The sequence below is a fragment of the Pongo pygmaeus genome, chromosome 4 (genome assembly GCF_028885625.2).
Source record: "Pongo pygmaeus isolate AG05252 chromosome 4, NHGRI_mPonPyg2-v2.0_pri, whole genome shotgun sequence".
Classification (NCBI taxonomy): domain Eukaryota; kingdom Metazoa; phylum Chordata; class Mammalia; order Primates; family Hominidae; genus Pongo; species Pongo pygmaeus.
This window is the reverse complement of record NC_072377.2, coordinates 164,222,389-164,245,858: the sequence shown is the minus strand read 5'-3', so window position 1 is coordinate 164,245,858 and position 23,470 is coordinate 164,222,389. Positions and strand designations below refer to the sequence as shown.

Sequence of the window (23,470 nt, the reverse complement as noted above, 5' to 3'; positions counted from 1 at the left end):
ATTTGGTTATTCCCTGGTGATAGAAATCAGTTATTTCTTGCTGGTCATAGTGATCATGTTAATTTATTTTTGCTCCCATGAAGGATATTTGCATTTTACCTGGGTCTATCACAGGCAAAGTCTTAACCCAAAGGAGTGATTGTGACACTGGGAATGTTAAACATACACAACAGAACATCTTTGGGATTCTACACTCAGGCCCAAATGCTGTGAAATCATTAATATAACCCTACTATATTAATATATTCATTGTCATCATCTATTTTGGGCTGCTGATAGACCTATGGCAATCATACATGCAGAATATATTATCTGGGGAGAGATAGATAGCATTGCGTTGTGGTAAAGACCACAAGTTCTGAAGCCAAACAGACCTGAATTTGGCCTGAGTTCTTCCACTTATTTGTGTGACTGGAGACAAATTACTCCACATCTCTGAACATCAGTTTCCTCACTATAAGGTGAATATAGTAATAGTATCTCCCTCAGGAATATCAAATGAGATAAGGTATTCAAAGCTTTTACTGTGCTACTTGGTACACAATAATTGCTCAATAAATGGTAGCATTCTTTTAAAGGTTCTAATTCAAATAATAAGTCCCATTTCCCCAAAAACATACATATCCATCAAAACACATGATACAACTTGCAGTTGAAAATGTGATAATTATACCTAAACTCTATGCCAAAACCTACAAAATAACAATAGTATTTTCAAGCATATTCCTGTGTAAACTGTAAAGTCTTTTGCCAAGATAGATTTGTACTGTGGTAGTCTTATAAAACTTTATTAAATTTATCCAAGTTGTTTAACTAAGACTCCCTAAAAAGTCCCCACACAGGCACGTGAAATAATACGACTATCTCCTCCCAACCCCTGGAGAGTAGTATGAAACCACAGACAACTATTTGGATAAGAAATTAACCTTTCTTGATATGCTTCTGAGAATTTGAGGTTTTTGTGCTGCAATTTGAGGTTTTGTTGTCAGCCTAACCTGACTAATGAAGAACTTTTTAATTTTTTCCCCCAGGCACCCACTTAGAATGGCCTTTCCAGCACACCCCTCCCCACAATGCTCTAGACATTTGCTTAGTGCTTTCTCCACCAAAACCTACCCACCCATATCAGATGTCATCAGTGACAATGAGTTCATATATTAATTCCTGCTCACATACTAATGGCAACAGAAGTGTAAGAACGTTATCCTTTCTAGGAACAAATGCTCATGTTTTAGCTAGAGCTGAACACAACAAAATGTCCAAAATGTTCACAACAAAAATTCTCCCACAGGAGAATTTTTATCACCGAGGAAATCCAAATAGAAAGAAATTTGGGACAATCAAGACATTTTCTGACTATAATATAAAAAAAAGTCTATGATGATTTTGTATACTTCATAAAGTACTTTTACACTCAGTATCTCAGGGGCAATAATTATTATTCCACTATACCATTAAAGGAATCGAGGCTTAGAAAGTTTCATTTGGTTGCTCAAGGTCACATGACTAATAAGTGGCAGATTCAGAACTATTTAATCCAGATCTTCTGACGCCAAGTACAGAATCCATCACTCAAGTATTTATAAATCATCTACCATGTACCACACATTTTGTGGGCTTTGGAGACACAGAAGTAAATAAAACAGAAAAAAAATGCTTATTCTCATAAAGTTTATATTCTAGAGAGAGAAGAAAACGGTAGCCAAACAATAAATAAACATGTAAATTTATTTTGTGTCAGTTGGGAAGTATCATTATGAAGAAAAATAAAATCAAAGTAGGGGTGATAGTGGGTGCTAGAGAATGCCATTTTATATAGCGTAGTCATGGAAGGTCTTTCCAAAAACAGGTGCATTTCAGCTGATACCTGAATGAAGGAAGAGGAAAAGCCTTTTGGCTATTTAAAATATAAACCTTCCAGATAGGGGTTGCAGCAAGGGCAAAGGCTCTGAGACAGGAGTGTGTTTGATGTTGTTGAGGAACAGTAAGGAGGCCAGTGTGGTTGGAGCAAGGTAGATAAGGGGACAAATTGCAGGAGGTGACAGCGATTAGGGAGTAGGGGCAGATCATGGAGAAATGAGTGTGCCAAGGTAAAGATTTTGGGCATTATCGTGAATGGAATGAGAGCACTTTGGGCATGAGGAAGACTGGGCAGTCTGAGAGGAGCTAGCAATGTGACAATCAATCAGTCAACAAATTAATTAACTAACTAATTATTTTGAGGAATCCAACTAAGGTCATGCTCATAGGGCAACCTTAAAATGAATATGTTAAGAAACAAGAAAGGCTGGAGAAAAAACAATGATCTATGCTTTCATCTCAAGAAGTCAGGAATAGACAAATAAATTAAGCATGTGGTAGATTACATGTATTGGTTTGTAAATGCCAAATATAATAAATTTATGATATTGGGTATCATCCATGTACCAATTCTGTCCAAATTGATCTACTGATACAATGTAATCCTAATAAAGTTTCAATAGGATTTGTATGAAAATTGACAGGCTGACTCTAAAACTGATATGGAAATGTGAAGGACCAACGATAATCAAGACATTCTGAAAGAGAAAAAATAAGATAGAATGACTGCTTCTGCTCATTAAAAGATTTATTTTAGGCCAGGTGCAGTGGCTTACCCCTGTAATCCCAGCACTTCGGGAGGCTGAGGCGGGCGGATCACCTGAGGTCAGGAGTTTGAGGCCAGTCTGGCCAACATAGTGAAACCCCGTCTCTATTAAAAATACAAAAATTAGCCCAGTGTGGTGGCACATGCCTGTAATCCCAGCTAATCTGGAGGCTGAGGGAGAAGAATTGTTTGAACCCAGGAGGTGGAGTTTGCAGTGAGCCAAGATCGTGCCACTGAACTCCAGCTTGGGTGACAGAGTAAGACTTCATCTCAAAAAAAAAAAAAAAGATTTATTTTAAGATAACATAGTATTGGCACAAGAGTAGACCAGTAGATCCATGAAGAAGAAGAGATAACTCATGAATGTATAGATACTTGTCTAATGATGAGTCACTGCAAACTAGTGGAGAAAAAACAATCTTTTCAATAAGTAGTACTAAGTTAACTGCATATCCACATAACAAAAATGAAACTTGACCTTTACTTCACATCATACATAAAAATCAAGTCTATGTGAATTATATATCTAAATGTGAAAGACAAACCAATAATGCTTTAGAAAGGAAGCATTATCCTATGGTAATAGGAGAATATCTTCATAATTTTACAGTGTGGAAATAGTTTTTATTTTTTATTATTTTGTATTTTTTGAGACAGGGTCTTGCTCTGTTGCCCAGGCTGGGGTGCAGTAGTGCCATCATGGCTCACTGTAGCTTCAACCTCTTGGGTTCAAGCAGATCCTCCCACCTCAGCCTCCCGAGTAGCTAGCACGAGCTACCATGCCTGGCTAATTTTTTAATTTTTTGTAGAGATGGGGTCTCTCTATGTTGCCCAGGCTGGTCTCAAGCTCCTGGGCTCAAGCAGTCCTCCTGCCTCAGTCTCCAAATGTGCTGGGATGTGAGCCAGCCCAGGAAACAGTTTTTAAATAAAACAATAGTAACCTGAAACAAAAGGATTAATAAACTAGCCTAAATTAAATTTAAGAACTTCTGGTTATCAAAACCTACCATGAAGAGAGTGAAACAGCAAGTCCCTGAGTGGGAGAAAATATTTGCCACACATGTAACTGATAAAGAGCTGATGCCAAAATTAACGGCTTCTACCAATCAATAAGGTAAGACAGCCAATGAACAAATGGATTCAAAACTTAACAGATAACTGATAGACTGACAAGGTGCCTGGCCTCAAAAATAATCAGGGATATACAAATTTAAATGAGAATGAAATAACATTACAACCTCATCAGAATTGCTGAAATGTAAAAACTACCCATTCTTTTTTTTTTTTGGCAAAGGTGTAAAGCAAAGGAAACCCTCATGTGCTTACTTGTAGGAACATATGTGTTTATACCCACTTTGGAAACCAGTTTGGTATGTCTACCAAAGTTGAACATACAAATGACCCCTATGAGCTGGTTGTTTCATTCCTAGAGAGGTATAGCAAAAAGAAATGCATAGCCTGTAACCCCAGCATTTTGGGATGCCAAGGCAGGAGAATCATTTGAGCCCAGGAGTTCAAGACAAGCCTGGGCAATAGAGGGATACCTCCGTCTCTATAAAAAATCTAAAAATTAACTGAGTGGGGATGCACATACCTGTAGTCCCAGTTACTCAGAAAGCTGAGGTGGGAGGGTTACTTGAACCCAGGAGTTTGAGGCTGCAGTGAGTCATGATCATATCACTGCATTCCAGCCTGGGCAACAGGGTGAGATCCTGTCTCAAAAAAAAAAAGAAAGAAAAGGAAAAAGAAATGCATACATATATTTGCCAAAAGAAATATACAAAAATGATGTGTCAGTATAATTTGTCATAACCAAAAACTCAAAATAAGACCAATGTTCATCAGCAGGACAATATATAAATAAATTATGATATATAATCCTACATAAACTTCACTGTTTGAATATGGAAGTGACTTGGAGTCACATAAATCTTGCTGACCTCAATAAAATATATCCTCAACTCCCCTACCCTCAGAGTCTAAGGCTTGGACAAATCCCAAAAACATCAATAGCTATCTCATTACCACTCAACAAAAGGCAAAATGTGAAGGCAGGAAAGTCAAAGTAGAAAGCACCACCACCTTAAGTAACTATGGTCAAAATACTCTCCTTATGTAAAATTTACAAAAACACATAAAAATGATGACAAATGACCATATGAACACTTTATTGAGCACCCCACCCCACCTTAGGGCTTTGGAAGAGGTCTGTGTAAATGAGGGCCCCTATAGCTTAGGCTCTATTGTCTTAATGGTAAATCCAACTCTGGTTAGAAGTGAGATGATCACTTTTGGAAGGAAGAGAAGGATACAGATTGGGCAGTGGCACAGAGGGGACATCTGAAGTGATTGGCAATGTTCCATTTCTTGAACTAAGTAGTGGATGCATGCGTGTTTGTTTTGTGATAATTTATTGAGCTGTACATTTATACTTTGTGCATTTTTCTATATGTGTGCTATGTTTAAAATTTTTTTAAAGCTTAAAAGGTAACTATAAAAGGTGACAGATATGCTAATTCATTTGACTGTAGTAATCATTTCACTATATATAAGGATATTAAAATATTATGTTGTATGCCTAAAGTATATACAAATATATATATAAAGTATATACAAATATATATTTGTTGTATTCCTGAAGTATATACAAATATATATGCCTAAAGTATATACAAATATATATATAAAGTATATACAATATATACATTTAATAATTTAAAAGGTAAAATGTTTAAAATTACTTTCCCAAAATAAAGTAATTAAACTTCCTAAAGTAGCTAATTAGCAAGGCTTGCTATTTTACACATTTAACATATTGGAGAGACAGTTTGCAAAGATTATTTCCTTGGAATCAGATAAACCAGGTTTAACTCCCAACTTGCATCACTGAATAACTCTATAAAGTTGCACTGTTCAATATGCTAACAACCAGCCATAGTGGCTATTAGGCACTTGAAATGTAACTATTCCAGTTTAAGAGGTGCTAAATACGATGCTCCTAAATAACCAATGGGTCAAAGAAATAAAAGGGAAATTAAAAGTACTTTGAGATAGAAGAAAATAAAGATATGGCATACCAAAACCTAAGAAATGTAGCTGGATCACTGCTAAGAGGACAATTTAGGGCTGTAAATGCATATATTAGAAAAAGAAGAAAGACCTCTAAGCAATAACCTAACCTTAAAACATTGGAAGAAGAAAAGCAAATGAAACTTAAAGCGAGCATAAGGATGGACATTATAAAGATTAGAGTGGAAAATGATAAAATAGAGGAAAAAGAAACCATTACAAAAATTGATGAAATCAAAAACTGGTTCTTTGTAATGATCAACAAAATTGGCAAATCTTTAATTAGACTGCTGAGAAAAAAAGAGAGAAAACTCAAATTACTAGAACCAGAAACAAAAGATGGAACATTACTACCAACCTTATAGAAATAAAAAGGATTATAAAGGATTCAAAATAATTATAATATTCTTATGAACAATTATATGTCAATAAATTAAATAACTTAGACCATCTTAGACCAACAATCTCAGTAGACCTCTAACAACTAAAGAAATTGAATTTGTGATCAAAAAATTACCCACAAAGAAAAGCTCAAGACCAAATGGCTTCACTGCTGAATTGTACCAAACATTTAAAGAACTAACGTCAATTTTTCACAAGCTCTTCCAAGAAAATAAAAGAGGAGGAAAGACTTCTTAACTTATTCTATGAAATTAGTATTACCCTGATATCAAAACCAGACAAACACATCTCAAAAAAAAACTACGGACCAAAATCACTTAAGAATATGGAGGCACAAATTCTCAACAAAGTACTAGCAAACTAAATCCAGCAACATACAAAAAGACTGCATTTCATGACCAAGTGAGACTCATCCCTGGAATGAAAGATTGGTTGGTTTAACATCGAAAAATCAATCAATATAATACACCATATCAATAGAATAAAAAAAAGCCACATAATCTTCTCAATAGATGTTTTAAAAAGATTTTACAAAACCCAAACTCTTCTATAATATTAAAAAGAATAAAAACTCAAAAAACCTAGGAATGGAAGGGAATTTCCTCAACCTAATAAAGAGAATCTGTGAAAAAACTCACAGCTAACATCATACTTAGTGATGAAAAACTGGATGTTTTCTCCTAAGATCAGAAATGAGACAAGAATATCTATTCTCACCATTTCTATTTAACATTATACTGAAACTAGTAGCCAGTGCAATTAGACAACAACAAAAAAAAGGAACTTAAAGGTATTCAGATTGGGAAAAAGAGAAGTAAAATTATCTCTATTCAAACATGACATAATCTTGAATATAAAAAATTCTAAGACCAGCAAGAAATTATTTGAGTCAACAAGTATAATTTATCAGGGTTTCCAGAGAAACAGAACCAAGAGAATATATATATAATGCACACATACACACACACACACACACAGAAAGAGATTTATTATAAGAAATTCGCTCATGTGATTATGGAAGCTGACTAGTCCTAAAATCTGAAGCCTACAAGCTGGGGGCCCAGGGGAGCTAATGGCTTAGTTCTAGTCCTAGTCCAAATGTCTGAGAACCAGGAAAGCTAATTTTTTATTTACTTACAAAAGAATTCTGTGGCTTTATTTAAAATAACTTTAAGTTCTAAGGTACATGAAGACAACGTGCAGGTTTGTTACATATGTACACGTGTGCCATGTTGGTGTGCTGCACTGATTAACTCGTCATTTACATTAGGTATATCTCCTAATGCTATCCCTCCCCTCTCCCCCCACCCGACGACAGGCCTGTGTGTGATGTTCCCCATCCTGTGTCCAAGTGTTCTCATTGTTCAATTCCCACCTATGAGTGACAACATGCGGTGTTTGGTTTTCTGTCCTTGTGATAGTTTGCTCAGAATGATGGTTTCCAGCTTCATCCATGTCCTTACAAAGGACATGAACTCATCATTTTTTATGGCTGCATAGTATTCCATGGCATATATGTGCCACATTTTCTTAATCCAGTCTATCATTGATGGACATTTGGGTTGGTTCCAAGTCTTTGCTATTGTGAATAATGCCACAATAAACATACATGCGCATGTGTCTTTATAGTAGCATGATTTATAATTCTTTGGGTATATACCCAGTAATGGGATGGCTGGGACAAATAGTATTTCTAGTTCTAGATCCTTGAGGAATCGCCACACTGTCTTACACAATGGTTGAACTAGTTTACAGTCCCACCAACAGTGTAAAAGTGTTCCTATTTCTCCACATCCTCTCTAGCACCTGTTGTTTGCTGACTTTTTAATGATCGCCATTCTAACTGGTGTGAGATGGCATCTCATTGTGGTTTTGATTTGCATTCAGGAAAGCTAATGTTGTAGTTCTAGTTTGAAAGCCAGCAGACTCAAGACCCAGAAAGAGCTAATGTTTCAATTCAAGTCCAAAGGCAAGAAAAAACAGATGTTACTGCTCAAAGGTAGTCAGGCAGAAGAAATTCCTTTTTATTTGTGGGCAGGGTCAGCCTTTTTTTCTATTCAGACTTTTAACTTATTAAAAGAGGCTCAGCTACATTATGAAGGGAAATCTACTTTACTCAATCTATCAATTTAAATGTCAAACTAATCCAAAACATCCTTCCAGAAGCACATAGAATAATGTTTGACCAAATATGTGGGCACCTTATGTCCCAGTGAAGTTGACACAAAAAAATAACCATCACAGCAAGATTGCATGAAACAAGATCAATATACAAAAATAATTGTATTTTTATACAATTGCAATGAACAATATGAAAATTAATAGGAAAATTCATCTGCAATAGCATCAAAAAGTATTAAATACTTAGGAATAAATTGAACAAAAGAAATGCAAAGTTATATGCTGAGAACTGCAAAACATTGTTGAGAAAATAAAGAAGGTCTAAGTAAATGGAGAAAACCCTATAATCATGGATTTTCCAATCCTTAACATTGTTATACTTCCCAAACTGATGTGTAAATTCAACACATTCCCTATCAGAATCCAAACTGACTTCTTTGTACAAATTAACAAGTTGATTTAGAAACTTACATGGAATTAAAAGAGACCTGGAATAGCCATAATAATCCTTAAAAAGAAGAATAAAGTATGAGGACTCAAACTTCTTTATTTCAAAACTTACTACAAAACAATAATCAAGATGGTATGGTACTGGCATAAGGATAGGCATACAGATCAATGGAACAGAACATTGAGACCACAGAAATAAACCCATATGTCTATGGTCAACTGATTTTGGCAAGGGTGCCAAGACCCTTCAGTGGGGGAAAAATGGTCTTTCCAACAAATGGTGCTGGGATAACTGAATAGTTACATGAAAAAGAATAGGGACATCCATAGAGATTGAAATTAGATTAGGGGTAGTTTATGGCTGAGGATGGGGCCAGAGTGGTAGGTGAGTGCTAGCCAAAAGACAGGAGATTTCATCTCAAGGGGATGAAAAGTTTCTAAAATTGCAGTGGCTCACACCTATAATCCCAACATTTTGGGAGGCTGAGGCGGGAGAATCACTTGAGCCCAGGAATTTAAGACCAGCCTGGGCAACAGAGTGAGACCCTGTCTCTACAAAAAATTAAAAAATTAGCCGAGTATGGTGGTAGATGCCTGTAGTCCCATCTACTCAGGAGCTGAGGCAGGAGGACTGCTTGAGCCCAGGAGGTCTAGGCTTCAGTGAGTTATGACTGCAATGCTGCACTCCAGCCTGGACAACAGAGCAAGACCCTGTCTCAAACAAATAGTAATATTTATATATCAAATAAATAATCAATATAAAATTGTGTAAAATTTAGTATATTAACATATGTGTAACCATATGTGTGTAACCATATGTGAATATACTAAATTTTACACAATTTTAATTTAAAATTGTTACACATATGTAAATATATTAAAAGCCACTGAATTGTATACTGTAAATGGGCAAACTATATGAATTATATCTCAATAAGGCTATTTGTTTAAAAAAAAGAAGAAACTCTAAATTTTAAAGACAATACAAAAAATACACAAGGCATCTCATTAATTTTTACATTGATTACATATTAAGATGATAATATTTTATATATATTGGTTTACATAAAATATATCATTAAAATTAATGTCATGTTTCTTTTTATTTTTTAATATGGCTACTAAAAAATTCAAAATTACATATACGGCTCATTTTATATTTCTATTGGATAGTGCTGCTCTAGAGATTCTACACACATTTGTAAAATGTGTGTAAAAAAACACTCTGAACTCTAATTTCCTTATATGTTGTAAGGCTGTAGTAATACTACTGGCTTCACACAGTTATGGTGAGGATTAAATTGTTTTAAAGAACTTAGCATTTGGATGTTAGCTTTTATTCTAAGTGTTGGTTCTTATTATCAGGGAAGCCTCTGGGTACCATTGAGTACAGCAGTCATATAAAAAACCCCCAGTAGACTCCTTGGATTTATTTTACTATTATAAAATTATTTTTAGAAATGAATCTTAGAAACCATCACATCCAGGAATCACCAACTGTCACCTTGCCAAACTGTTGTTTAACAACCCCATGGTTTTCAAAACTTGAATCTGAGTATCTTTATTGTGGGACTGCACTCTCTACTTTGCTGTAGGCCTGACCACTCCCTATTCCCTTAGCAGAGCCTCACACCTGAGTTACCTCCTTGGTATTGGAGGTATTTGCGTTTATACTTGATCCTACACTAGTCCAAGCCCCTCACCTTCCTGATGAAGAAACTGGGGACCGTGCAAGGGACACTGAGCTACTAAATGCAGAATTCAGCCTGCAGAGGACCAGGCCAGTCCTCACACATGCAATGCATTGTCCAGAAGACCCTGACTAACGGGGACTGCAATACAGGCTGTTCAGCTTGTATACTAACACACTATCCTTGGGAGTCTTGGTGGGACTTCCAATGTTCTTTAGTTTATTGCCACTGGAGAAATAAATCATTACTGGCACTCATGATACCTTTAATGGAGACCAGTGGATCATTCTGATGCAGAGGGAGAGAAGATGGTACTTGGAACTCAGAAGTTCCAAATAGCCTGGTTTAACATACCTGAAAAATCCAGTTCTGTGTAAATCTGCCAATTAGCCATCTCTGCAGCACTGATCTTCTCTCTTTTATTTCCTTCCTCATATTTCTTTATCAAATAATACTTACCAAAGCTCAATCATTTGATTCCCAGGGTAAGCCCAGAGAGAAATGCGACCTGGGATAATTATTCCCATTTCATTGTTGAGGAAACTGGGCCTAAAGAAGACACGAATGGGAGAGCTAAGCCAGGACCAGAAGAGAGTTTGGCAAAGTTCACTGAATGCATATTTTTTTTTTTTTGCCATATGCAAATACCACCTGCATTATTTAGTTATCTTTCTTTTTCTTCTTCTTTTTTTTTTGCTCTGTCACACCAGTGCAGTAGTATGATCATAGCTCACTGCAGGCTCAAACACCCTGTCTCAAGTGATCTTCCCACTCCTCCCACCCCAGCCTCCTCAGCAGCTGGGACTACAGGTATGTACCACTATGCCTGGCTTTTATTTTTAAGAGACGGGGTCTCACTACGTTGCCCAGACTGGTCTCAAACTCCTGGCCTCAAGTGATCCTCCTGCCTTTAGTTTTTATTTTCCTTTAACAGGCACTTACTGTTTTTATGTAAGTCAACTGATGTTGAAAGGAAATTTTACTTCAATGCCTTCAGTGGAAAACTAGTATCACGTGCCATTAATAGAAGGTTAATAAATATAATACAAAACAATTCTAATTAGAAACTGTTGTCTGGAGAGCTTCTAAAAATCCTAATGCCCAAGCCAGACCTTAGAGCTATTAAACTGGAATTCCTCTGGGGAGGAAGCAATTAGGCAGAAGTAATTTGTTAAAGCTCTCCCCAGGAAATAGCATAATGCAGCCAAGGATGAGACCCACTAGAATAGATGCTATTGCCTGCTAATGCCTCTAAGGCTGAAGAGTGCTTGCCCTCCTTAAGAAGAGAGATCAACAAGTGATAGAGAGGTATTAAAGAGACAATAGGCTGGGTGCGGTGCCTCACGCCTGTAATCCCAGCACTTTGGGAGGCCAAGGCGGGTGGATCACGAGGTCAGGAGATCGAGACCATCCTGGCTAACACGGTGAAACCCTTTCTCTACTAAAAATACAAAAAATTAGCCGGGCTTGGTGGTGGGCACCTGTAGTCCCAGCTACTTGGGAGGCTGAGGCAGAAGAATGGCGTGAACCCAGGAGCCGGAGCTTGCAATGAGCCGAGATTGCGCCACTGCACTCCAGCCTGGGCGACAGAGCGAGACTCCGACTCAAAAAAAAAGAAAAAAAAAAAGAGACAATAGCTTAAAACCGACACTTTCTCCTTAGCATCAGAAGAACTGAAAAGTAACTTTGAAATGGGAAAAGTTCTCATTTGTGATTTGTTACTGTTGAATGGGTTGCTCCTTTGCAGTCTAAAACCAGCTCACATGGCACTTGCCCTTTGGAAAACACTGGATCAGAAGACCCCAGGTGGTGTGGTTTCTATTCCTGTGCCCTTTCAGCTCCAGCAGCTAGCTTCCCAGCCAAAGACTCCCACAAGGTCACTGGAGAACCCCTACTCACCTCTGTGTGTTCTCCAGCAGGGACTCCAAAATGCCTGCATTTACATCATACTGTCAGACACATCTTTCTATTTCAAAATGAATCTTCTCAGTGGTTCACATTAAAAACCTTAAGGCAAAACCACATCTCTGTCTCCTTTCATTTCCTCTCAAGAAGCCCCTTGTTTTCATCTAGGAATATCTGGCCCTAGAGAAGGCTTAAGTCAGCCCTGCCCTTTTGGATCTTAAAAAGAGGTATAGCTAGGGAAGAGGGAGAAACAGGAGACTCGGTGCAGATCCGCACATGACTTTGAGAGGGCCTTCTGCTGTGAAGTTTCTCTTTCATCTCTCACCTCTGAACACACACAAGACTGTCCTGATGGAGGGATGCATTTAGAATGAAAGCTGGACTTTTGGGTGGGGATTCCAGATCTCCATAACATCATTTTCTTATCTGGCTTGGGGCATCACTGCAAGAACTGGGTACCTGCCTCTGTGGACTAGGGTTTGAAGAGCTGCCCCAGAAGGACTACATGGCCTCAAGAGCAAGCAGTTTGGCTCACTAGGCAGGTTGTTGAGCAAACCTCTGATCTGCTTACTTCCTACATTTACAACCTAGAATGCTGACACAGTGCCTACCACCAGATGAGCAGGCTACTTTACTGTCTTGTCAGCAGAATCCTTCTGTCTTGTTTCCCTTAGAGCCTAAGGTCCTGCTTTAAGGTCTCCTCCCTATTCTCCATCTCAAAGTTACACAGTCCCACCTCCTAGCCTTAGCTCTTGTTGTGCCCATAGTCCAGAATGTTCTGCTGCCCCATCCCTGTCTGTCCAAAGCCTACCCACCCTCAAAGCTGATTGAAAATGTCACCTCCTCCATAAAGCCTAAGATGATTCCCCTGGTCAAATAATAACAGTAATGGAATTAACAAAAAATAACAGTAATAATAATAGCCTAGCATTTACTGAGTGCTGCTGTGGGCAGGCAATGGACTAAGATCTCATACGCATAATCTTAACCAAATCTTACACTAGACGTATCTCATTATCCCTGCCCTGCCATTTTTGATATCAACTCACCTGTTCTCTCTGTGCCTCATTTTTCTCAGATATCAATGGGGATTATAATATGTCTTCCTTATAAGATTGTTTTAGGCATAAAATAAGCTAGTGTATATAAAGCATCAGCATAGTACCTGACACTATGGTTTTGGCTTAGTGAGTATCATTACTTCTTGTAACAACTTAAAGGTCTGTGTTTGTACTGATAAGGACAGGAGGAAGGGAAATACTGGGTAGAAGAGGGCAGGGTCCCTGGCAAGGACTCCACCCTCAAGCCTGGACCCGCAGCCCTAGATGAGAACTTCACATCCCTGTTTTCCCGCTTGAATGTTGCCTTTTCTAAAACCACCCTGGCACGCCACACTCCCCTCCCCACCCTGTACCCATAAAAACTCCAAGTTCCACTGGCACAGGAGCAGAGCAGTGCAGCAGAGAAGGAGAGAAGGGAAGAAGTGTCTGAACATCAAGAGGAGAAGAGGCAGCTGGACATTGGAGACTATGGTTGGAGAGGAATTTGGCCAGGAATGGCTGAACTCCAGAGGAAGAGTATCTTCCCACTCCATCCCTTTTCTAGCTCCCCATCCCACTGACAGCCACCTCCACCACTCAATAAAGTCTCCACATTCACCATCCTTCAAGTCCCTGTGACCTGATTCTACTTGGACATAGGACAAGAACCTGGGTACCAAGAGGGCAGGGTGTGAAAGGCTGTCACCCCAACCCTCCACTGAGCTGGGAAATACTTAGCTGTCTGTGGACAGCAAATGCTAAAAGAGCATTGTTTGTAACACATGCCCCCTTGGGCTCCAGACGTCATGGACAACCCCTAGACACTGCCACAGGCTGGTACACAGTTTTTTCCTAATGGCTTCCAAAGGCAATCACCCCAGCTCCTGCTCCTGCTCTCCTGTGTGCTCCCCCTCATGCAAGGGGTTTGAGTGCAGTGGCCAAGTAAACAAGCCACCAATGTTGCAAGTCCCATGAGGAAGTCAAGGGAACAATCCCATCTCAGTATTATTCTCATCTTATAGATGAGAAAACCAAGCAATAGAGGTTGAGTAAACAGTCCAAGTTCAGTGACAAGCAAGAATTTTACTTCCCTCTGGTCTTCACTGAACTTTGCTCATCACAAAGATGATGTAAGGATAATCTTCCAGTTGCCATGGAAACTCATTTCATCAGCATCTCAGCCATCCTAGATGATTTGAATACATGACTTTATGCAGAAAGAGAAAGTTAAACTGACTTGAAGTCAACTGGCTCTACTGGCTACTGTCCTTTGAGATACTATGATATTTGCATTGCATCATGGTTCTAGGGTATTCCAAAGACAGGTCTGCTCATTAATCCTCATACTTTCTCTCATTCACCAAGAATATGATCCAGCTAAGGAAACAGATGAGAGCAACCAAGGAACGTGCTGGTGGAGCAGGTGTTGAATTCCTTCTCTGCATTTCTGCTCTTCTGCTCTTTAATTGCTTTCTGGCAGGATGTTCCTAACTGCAGAGGCAACACCTAAAGCTTAGCCAGCTTAACTGCAGGTCTGCACAATAACAAACCCTTCAGAATTTCAGCACTCATTTCTTCATCAAGGGCCCCAAAATTATGGTTGCATATCACCTACACATTTCCTCTTGGTTCAACCTCACATGCTTTCATACTACTGCTGACCATCTGTACATGTTACTCACCCCTTTCCTCCTTTCCTCTATTCAAATAAGCCAGGCTGGGTTAGCACTCCAGAGGTACCCCTATTGATGGTTGGGCAAATAGGATACAGTTTCCAGAAAGAGTGACAACTTTGCTTCCTGGAATCCCTGCACAAAATGCAGGGTCACATATGGCCCTGAGGAGGGATTGGGTGGCAAAGAGATATCTGAGTTTAGTAGTTTGAAAGTACTATGGCTAGCTGTGGTTCCAAACTGTCTACCAGGTCACCCTGGGGTAGCATAGTAAATTCACAGGACTGCTGTGAGGTATTTTAAATTTTCCAAGGGAAAGACAGGATCCTCCATATCTGTTGAACACTGCACAGACTCAGGGTTGTTCATGGTTTCAACATTAGATTATGTCATATTCCTTTCAGTGATGGCATATTTTGGGGAAGCCGTGTTTTTGGCAGTTACTGTGACAAAAAGCAAGTGCCACAAGGAAATCAGTGTGGAACAGGAATGAAGGTGGCAGTGCCCACTCTGATTCCAAAGTTTAAGGAGTTGCACAGTGCCCAACAGGCCACACATCCCATGAGTAAGTAATTGTGATGATTTGAGAATACAAAAAATATATATTTTTTGTTTCAATGTATCTTTTTTTAATAAAACAATTTAATTAATTAAAAAACAATGTTTTTTAATAACAACAATAAAAAGTTGTTACACATAAAGACTTTTAAGCAATTTGACCCTAACTAGTTAATCAATGAATCTGTTTGGTATTTCTTTTGTCCTACAGATGCCATGAAAAAATTACTGAAGCACTAAGCGTTCTGCGACCGAGGAAGATTTGGAAACTTCTGGTCTGGTCAAGTCAGCCATGTTTCACAGCTCCCAAGAACTTCATTGGTACCTGATCCTATGACAAAGCATACTTGAGTCTTGGTTTTGGTTATTGTGGCTGGTTCATCTCAGAGACTTTTACATATTTTTGGTGCTAAATGTGCCTACTACATGGGGCCTGTGCAACCACGTGCCTCGGCCAGCACCTGCCTCAGCCTCCCTGGGCGTCTCTCCCTTTCCTCTGTGCTTAAGTCACACCAACCTCCTTTCCGTTCCTCCAATCCACCAACCCCTGTCCCATCATAGGGGCTTCTTACTGATTCTCATCCTGGTTCACCTGTAGGTCCCATCTTAAATGCCACCTCATCAGAGAGCCCTCCCCTGTGATTCTCTGTCTCACCACCCATTCATTTCCTTCATAGCATTTTGTCCTCTGCACATATCTATTTAGCTCTATGAGGACAGAGTCCAGGTCTGATCTGCTTACTACATTCACAGAATTTAGCTGGGTGCCTGATATGTAATTGTCACTCAATAAATAACCGCAAGGTTAACAAGTGCCAGTTTAAATCATACACACATTTTAACTGGGGCCCTGTGCAGCCCAAAGCATTTCAGAAGGCTTTTCTGGCAAACAGCCCATCAGATAGACACGTGGGACAATTGCATCACTAGCCACAGGCAGAGACAGTCAAGGGCGGTGTTTGCGATCAAGAATCCCAGCTCTGCCATCTCCTTGCTGGCAGACATTGGGCAAGTTACTCATTCTGCCTCTACCAGCCATGTCTTTGCCTGGAAAAGGGTTGTTAAAAGGACTAACTATAAAGCTCTTAAGTAAAGTCTGTCAAGAAACAAGCACTCTAAATAAAAGTAAGCTGCTTTTATTAGGACAAGGACAGTGTTCAAGGACTATCCCATGAATGCCCACACACCATTCTGAGAGGAAGTTTCTGCCTCAGAAACTGACAGGTCCAATGCTTCTTTCTTGTTTTAGAATAAAAGGCTCAATTCAAAAAATGATACATGGACAATTAATTCTTAGCCCCATTGGTGTCCCCCACACAACTCATGATTAAAACCAAAAGGAATCTGTTATGGAACTTTGATTATCCAGCTGGACAACAGAAATGGAGAATGTTAGGCAGTGACTGTCAATTTGTCTAGACTCAAACTGCTCTATGGCACCAAGCACATGGTGGAATGTGTGTGCCTAATCCTTCCAGTCCTTTGCTTGTCCCCTTCTAACAGCTCTCCTCATGTTCTAGGCTTAAAAGTAAGCCCAGTGCACCGTGATGTTGTTCTGGTTGTATCTGGGGAGCTCCAGGGGCCAAGGGCTGCTCACAATCATGGAGAGGAAATGCCACATGGCTCCTCTTCTTGCAGTGGGAAGAAGCATGAGTATCAGCCTTCATCTGTCCACACCTTAGTTACTGTTGCTCTCTTTCCTGGGTCTCCTTCGCCCAACCTTTCCCCTACCTGATCCTCATGTCTGGATGCCTCATTTTCACAACCCCCTGGAATCACATCACTCTCCTCCCCAAGCGCTATCTACACTTCCTATTTCATGCATACCCACATCTTAGAAAACCATTTCTCCCACTGGCTTCCCACAGATGGCCTAGCTAAGGGTAATGTCTTTTCTGCTAACCTGAGTTGCTGTCACTTTATAAACTTTATATACGATGGTCTTACAAGACAGATGGTACTGATGGAGTCAAACATGTGATGTGTTTCAATCCCAGATTCTCCATCTACTAGCTACATTTTTCATGGAAAGTTAGCTTTACATCTCTGAGCCTCAGTCTCCTCACCTATAAAGTGGTCAGAATACTTTCCACCTCATAGCTTTGTTGTGAGTATGAGATGAGAAAACTCACACGAAACACACACCACAGTAACTGGTCCACAGGAAGCACACCCAAAACGTCTACTACTGTGGTTTCTCAGGTCAACCCCTCATTTGGCAGGTCTCAGCTTACAAATCATCTCTTCTGGAAAACCTTCCCTCACCACCACCCCAAAGATGTGTGTCCATCTAAAGCACCCTTGCTGTGATTGTCATTGCAAGGTGTGTCACACTGCCATGTCATTGCCTCTTAGCTTTTTTTTCTTTTGCCCCCTAGAATACTGTGAGCACATTACTGGTGGGGGCAGTGTTCCTTCTAAGGTGGCAGAGCACCTGGCACAAAGTAAGTGCTCAGGACATATTCTGTCATATTAAAAATAGCCATTTAGGCCGGGCGTGGTGGCTCATGCCTTTAATCCCAGCACTTTGGGAGGCCGAGGTGGGCGGATCACGAGGTCAGGCGATCGAGACCATCCTGGCTAACATGGTGAAACCCCGTCTCTACTAAAAATACAAAAAAATTAGCCAGGCGTGATGGCGGGCACCTGTAGTCCCAGCTACTCAGGAGGCTGAGGCAGGAGAATGGTGTGAACCCAGGAGGCGGAGCTTGCAGTGAGCCGAGATTGAGCCACTGCACTCCAGCCTGGGCTACACAGCAAGACTCCATCTCAAAAAAAAAAAAAAAAAGCTATTTAAACAAGCAATCTAATAAAGATGAAATTTTGCTGTGTTATACACTTATTATTGCTACATTGTAAGACTAGACTCCCTTGGCAACCAAACACATTCTTTTTTATATTATTTAATTTTAATAAGAGTTACCATATATTGATCCGTCTTCTATGCCAAATGTAACTTAATCCTTCTATCAGTTCTCTGAGGTAGATATTATCAGTAGTCCCATCTTATAAGGAAAATGAGGCTCAGAGAATTGAAGTAATTTGCCCAAGATCATCCAGCTAGTAGAACAGAGCTGGGACCCAAACCCAAGACCGTTCATCTCCAGTGTCTGTTTGCTTTGCTGCCTCCAATAAGACTGAGGATGTCACTTTCCTTTTTGTTAAATTTTCTGGCCTCCCAAATACTGTAGAGTGGCATTTCATTATTATTGGCACCTACATAACAAACATGGTAATGCCTTTGATGTAAATTCCTTTGGTGACTAATCAACCCCACCTTGCCATATTTTTGTCTTTGGCACTATTTAACTTTCATGCCTTGTCAAGTCTCCTTAACTGGAGTGTAACCAGTTGGTGATGGTGCCAAGGTCTTAAGATTCTTTCTGTCTCCCCAGGTCTAAAAGGAACATCTCTCACCTACTAAAAAACATAAATGAAATTGGGTTTCTGTCTATTTGGCTGTTCCATGTTCAAGTAAAATGACTAGAAGATCATCACCAAGTCTGAAGGGTATTTGGGACAGCTTGATTTGGATCTGTGGTATACACAGCTTTCACACTGGGGGACCAGGGAGGCACCTCAAGAAGATAGACACACTTAGTAACCTTTGTACTATTTGACTTTTTTTTTTTTTTTTTTTTGAGACAGAGTCTCTCTCTGTGACCCAGGCTGGAGTGCAGTGGTGCAATCACAGCTCACTGTAACCTCAGCCATCTGGGCTCAAGTGATATTCCTGCCTCAGCCTCCTAAGTAGCTGGGACCACAGGCATGTGCCACCACACCTGGCTAATTTTTTAAATTTTTTTTGTAGAGGTGGAGTTTCTCCATGTTGCCCAGGCTGATTTCAAACTCCTGGCCTCAAACAATCCTCCCTCCTCAGCCTCCCAAAGTGCTGGGATTACAGGTGTGAGCCACCATGCCCAGCATAGTTTATTTTAAACTAGAGGCATGAGTTACTTTTTTAAAGTACCATCAAGAATAAAGATAGATAGATAGATAGATAGATAGATAGATAGATAGATAGATAGATGATAGATAGATAGGTAGATAGATAGATAGATAGATAGATAGATAAATTTTCAAAGTCAAAAATTAGAGAGAAAATGACAGGGCAGAAGACCAGGGGTCATAGTTATTTCCCAGAGCAGATTTCCAGAACAAGATACAATAAAAGCCTGATGAATATTAATATAAATTTTCTGTGAATGGAGAAACAAATGCAGCCTTAAATATGAGTCCCAAATCAACTGTCACAATGGAAGATTCTCCAAATTGCAGGCCCCGATTTTTGGTCAATCTATTTCTCTCCAGGAGAATTCTATGTGCTGTAGGGTGAGTAGCAGCAGGAATGTACTTTATTGGATGGTGCTTTAACAATTCATCCTATAAATGCAGGGGGTGCTGGTTAATATTAAATAATTGTTGGTTGGAGTTGATGTTGATAGGGGACCCTCAGACAATAGATGCCAGGACTTCACCACCAACATCTGCCCACTCCATGTTGTTCCCACCTTGTCTTGTTCTACCTGTCTCTACTAACAGCAAAACCAGACCAACTGTTCTCATACATTTCTAGCATAAGCATTTCTACATCTCAGCAATCCTACAACCTAGGACACACCCACTTCCTTCCAGTTGCCCACACACCCATTTCTTTCACTAGGATTACCAAAGAGTTGCATTTAGAAAGGAAAAAAAAAAAGGTTTCCATATGCAAATGGCAAAATCAAGGTCAAGGTGGAACACTTGCTCTGCAGTCAGTCCAGTTGAGCAGGCCAAAAATGCCCACTGGGAAAATGAAATTCAGTAGTGACTGCATCTATCACCCTCTGCCCTTATCATGGGCCAAGGGTGGAAGGACGATATTGTAAACATGTGATCAGAGTCGTCTTTGAAGGGGAAGAAATTAATGAGGACATCGTAGGCCCTTTGAAAGTGAAGCTGATTCTAACCACCCAGTAGGTTCTCCTTGAACCACTGCTCAGACAGAGCTGATTTATCCAGACAGGGGAGTTGCAACAGAGAAAAAGTTTAATTCATGCAGAGCTGGATGTACAGGAGACTGGAGTTTTATTATCACTCAAATCAGTCTCACTGAAGGCTCAGAGATCAGTGGTTTTTCAAAGATAGCTTGGTGAGTAGGGAGCCAGGGAGTAAGGAATGCTGGTTGGTTGGGTTGGAGATGAAATCATAGGGAGTGGAAACTGTCTTCTTGTGTTGAGTCGGTTCCGGGTGGGGCCCATCCGGTGGTCAGAAATGCAAAAACCTGAAAAGACATCTCCAAAGGCCAGTCTTAGATTCTAAAATAGTGATGTTATCTGCTGGAGTAATTGGGGAAGTTGCAAATCTTTATACCTCGTAAGTAATGGCTGGCTAGGCATACTTCCTAACAGAATTCAGGCCCCTCTCATCCTCCTAACTTGGTGGTCTTTGATTAGTTTTACAAGGGCAATTGAGTATCTGGGAAGGGCCATTATCATTTAATTAAATTTCTCCCAAAGTTAGCTTGGCCCACACCCAGGAATGAGCAAAGATACCCAGAAGCAAGATGGGGACAGTTAGGTCAGATCCCTTTCACTGTCATAATTTTCTCACTGTTATAATTTTTGCAAAGGCAATTTCCACTCTAGGAATCTTTTGCAGAGCATTAAAACAAAACAAAACATGTATTAGAAGGGCCACTGAAAAACTGAATGAGCTAACTCAAGCAGTTTTCTGCCTCCAGGAAATACCACACCTAAAACAGATGCTTCCTCATCACCATCCATAAAAGTACATTTCAGCAGTGACCTGGTAACTTGCATCCATCCCAGGAGAAGGTTCTCAGCTATGAGCACATGTAGTTATATTTGAAATATGGACTATGGTCTAACTAGGTCTGTCAGATTATAAAACACAAATTCTTGATGCACTACATATTCTGTGTTTTGTGTGTGCTTCACTTATCTCTTCTTTCGTAACTTTTTTCTTTTTTTCTGATTAGAAAAGTAATACAAGGTCATTGTAGACATTCTGGAAAATTTAAGACATCATTAAAAAGAAAACAAAAATCATTCGCCCTCATACCACTCACATATACACTGTTAAATTTTGTGCTCTAGAACTTTCTGTTACCACTAGGGAACGTATCCAAGTCACGTGGCACCAAAATCACGTGGCACCAAAGTATGTTAGTGGTGGTGAGCTAACTTCAGTTCTTGCCTGCTCATGAAACATGAGGTTTTCCTTGACCCCTTCGCAGTCCTCGTGACAGGAATGCCTCACTCAGTCCACAGTTCTCAACCCCTCATGGGAGGGGGAGCACACAGGTGAGCAGGTGCAGGAGCCAGAGCAAATGCTTTTCGGCACCGGCAGGACCAAAACTCTGTACAGGCCCCACAGCAGCATCTAGGGTGGAGTACCCATGACCCCTGGAGCCCCAGAGGACATATGTTACAGTGCACTTTTTTAGCTTTGCTATCCATGGTTGGATTAAGTGTTTAACAACTCAGTGAACCCTCTGCCTTTTTGCAAGGGCAGAGGGTCAGTGTGACAGCCTTTAGCATCCTCACCTGTGGCACCTGAGATCTCGTTTGGTGTCCAGGAAAAATCAGGTTGCATGAACGAATTGAAGGGTGGTAAATGTGGAGGATTTTATTGCCAGTGGAAGTGGCTCTCCACAGGAAGGGGAGGTGGAAAGGGGAGGGACCGGGAAGGTATACTTCCCCTGAAGTCCTGCCGTCAAGTCATCCCTCTGAAGTCAAATTGCTTCTTTCCAGCATTCAGCTGCTTCTTCTCTCCTCCCCTTCTCTGCTCTCTGCCAGTGGAGCCTGGAGTTTTTAATGGGTGCAGGATGTGGGGGCAGGGTGGGCCATGGGTGGTTTGGGAAACGGCAAAATTGGAGTGGGAAAACAGGAATACATGTTCTCACTTTGGGCCGCAGCACCAGGCTTGAGGGTGGGTCTTTGCCAAAGACCCCACCCTTTTCTGCCTAGAATTTCTCTGTCTCCTGTCCCTATTACTCAGAAGAAAGAATTTGACCAAAGGGCTTAAGACAGAGTGAGAGACCCAGGCAAGTTTTAGAGCAGGAGTGAAAGTTTATTTAGAAAGTTTTAGAGCAGGAGGCCAGACACAGTGGCTCACGCCTGTAATCCCAGCACTTTGGGAGGCCGAGGCGGGTGGATCCCTTGAGGTCAGGAGTTCGAGAACACCCTGGCCAACCTGATGAGACCCCATCTCTACTAAAAATATAAAAATTAGCCAGGCGTGGTAGCTGTAATCTCAGCTACTCAGGAGGCTGAGGCACGAGAATGGCTTGAACCCAGGAGGTGGAGGTTGCAGTGAGCCGAGATTGCGCCACTGCACTCCAGCCTGGGAGACAGAGCACGAATCCGTCTCAAAAAAAGTTAAAAAAAAAAAAAAAAGAGAAAGTTTTAGAGCAGGAACAAAAGGAAGTACACTTGGAAGAGGCAGGGTGACGAGAGATTCAAGTGTATGGTTTAACCTTTGATTTGGGGTTGCATATGCTGGCATGCTTCTGGGGGGTTGCCTCCCTTCTCCCCTGATTCTTCCCTTGGAGTGGGCTGCCTGCATGCACAGTGGACTGCCAGCACTTGGGAGGGGCCACATACGCAGTATGTTTACTGAAATTGTACGCATGTTCACTTGAGGCATTCTTCCCTTACCAGTTGAGTGTTCTTAGAAGCAGCTCATACACCAGTTAAATTTGACCATTTTCCCTCCTAGTGCGCATGCTTGAGCCCATTCGCCCAACTCCTAAGATCTTATCAGGAAGCTGCTGATCACCAGCTTCAGGTGTTCTATCTATTGGGCGACTGCCTTTCCCTGGTACCAGCTGTGACCAATTATTATTTTAGAGAGACAGTTTAATAACCATCTGACCCTCACCTGATGGTTGCCCGACATTCCTGGTGGTGGTGGGCGGGGAGTGGAGGG

The 23,470-nt window shown here is 40.5% G+C and overlaps 1 long non-coding RNA gene across 1 annotated transcript in view; it reads right to left on the bottom strand.

Moving 5' to 3' along the window:
* LOC129036748 (uncharacterized) overlaps positions 1–23,470 on the bottom strand; it is a 31,537-nt gene that overhangs the window by 4,502 nt on the left and 3,565 nt on the right. Inside the window, exons 3-4 of the long non-coding RNA XR_008502640.1 lie at positions 10,819–10,908; positions 4,221–4,338 (exon numbers count right to left, since the gene is read on the bottom strand). This is a non-coding gene — a long non-coding RNA (uncharacterized LOC129036748). The remainder of the gene's footprint in view (positions 1–4,220; positions 4,339–10,818; positions 10,909–23,470) is intronic.